The following is a 993-nucleotide window of genomic DNA, read 5'->3' on the forward strand; positions in this document are numbered from 1 at the left end:
ACTTGTGTCGTTAAAGTTTCATCGGAACGAAGTTACGGAAAGTTAATTAACAAACGGAGACGTAACAGGAGCTTCTACCTTTATGTGGATCCCTGGCCTATTTTTAAACATCATGAAAACCTCTATGACGTCCGAAATGAAAATGAGAATTCTGGAACATGTGAATGGCGGGATTGATCCAAATGAAGTGTGACGAATATTAAGATCTTAATGGAGATATACCTAACCTTTTGGTCAGTATTATAAAAGTAATCTCAAGTCACATCATTTTTATGTGTGTTTATCTGTATTAATATAAAGATTATTTAGATTCCAAGAGTGATGTAATTAGAATTGCTTTCAATTAAAGAGTTTTGTTTATATGCACATACATATTTGTAATTGTATCTTTCTTTACAAAATTTACAACTGCAATTGATAAAATGGAATTAGCATATGCATACATGTTCTTGGAGTAGGCCAGAAGAACTTGATAAGGACCAGTTAGAATGTTTGTGAAGGGCTGACATGGAAGTTTGCGAATTTCGGACCCTGGTATGTACTCTCTATTTATTTTGATCAACTCATGGAAAATTTGTGATTATTATACTTTTATTTAAATGTGAATGCTTTTCTTTTTGTCTCTGTATGTTGTACTTGTGTCTATACACAGGAACCCGGCATGGCCAGGTGGTTAAGACACTCGACTCGCAATCTGAGAGTCGCGGGCTCGAATCCCCGTCACACCAAACATACACGCCCTTTCAGCCGTGGGGACGTTATAATGTGTCAGTCATTACGACTATTCGTTGGTAAAAAAGTAGCCCAAGAGTTGGCGGTGGGTGGTGATGACTAGCTGCCTTCCCTCTAGTCTTACACTGCTAAATTAGGGACGGCTAGTGCAGATAGCCCTCGTGTAGCTTTGCGCGAAATTCAAAACAAACAAACAAACTATACACAGAGTGACATATATACTGTTACGTCTCCGTTTGTTAATTAACTTTCCGTAACTTT

The sequence above is a fragment of the Limulus polyphemus genome, unplaced genomic scaffold (assembly GCF_000517525.1).
Source record: "Limulus polyphemus unplaced genomic scaffold, Limulus_polyphemus-2.1.2 Scaffold1743, whole genome shotgun sequence".
Lineage (NCBI taxonomy): Eukaryota > Metazoa > Arthropoda > Merostomata > Xiphosura > Limulidae > Limulus > Limulus polyphemus.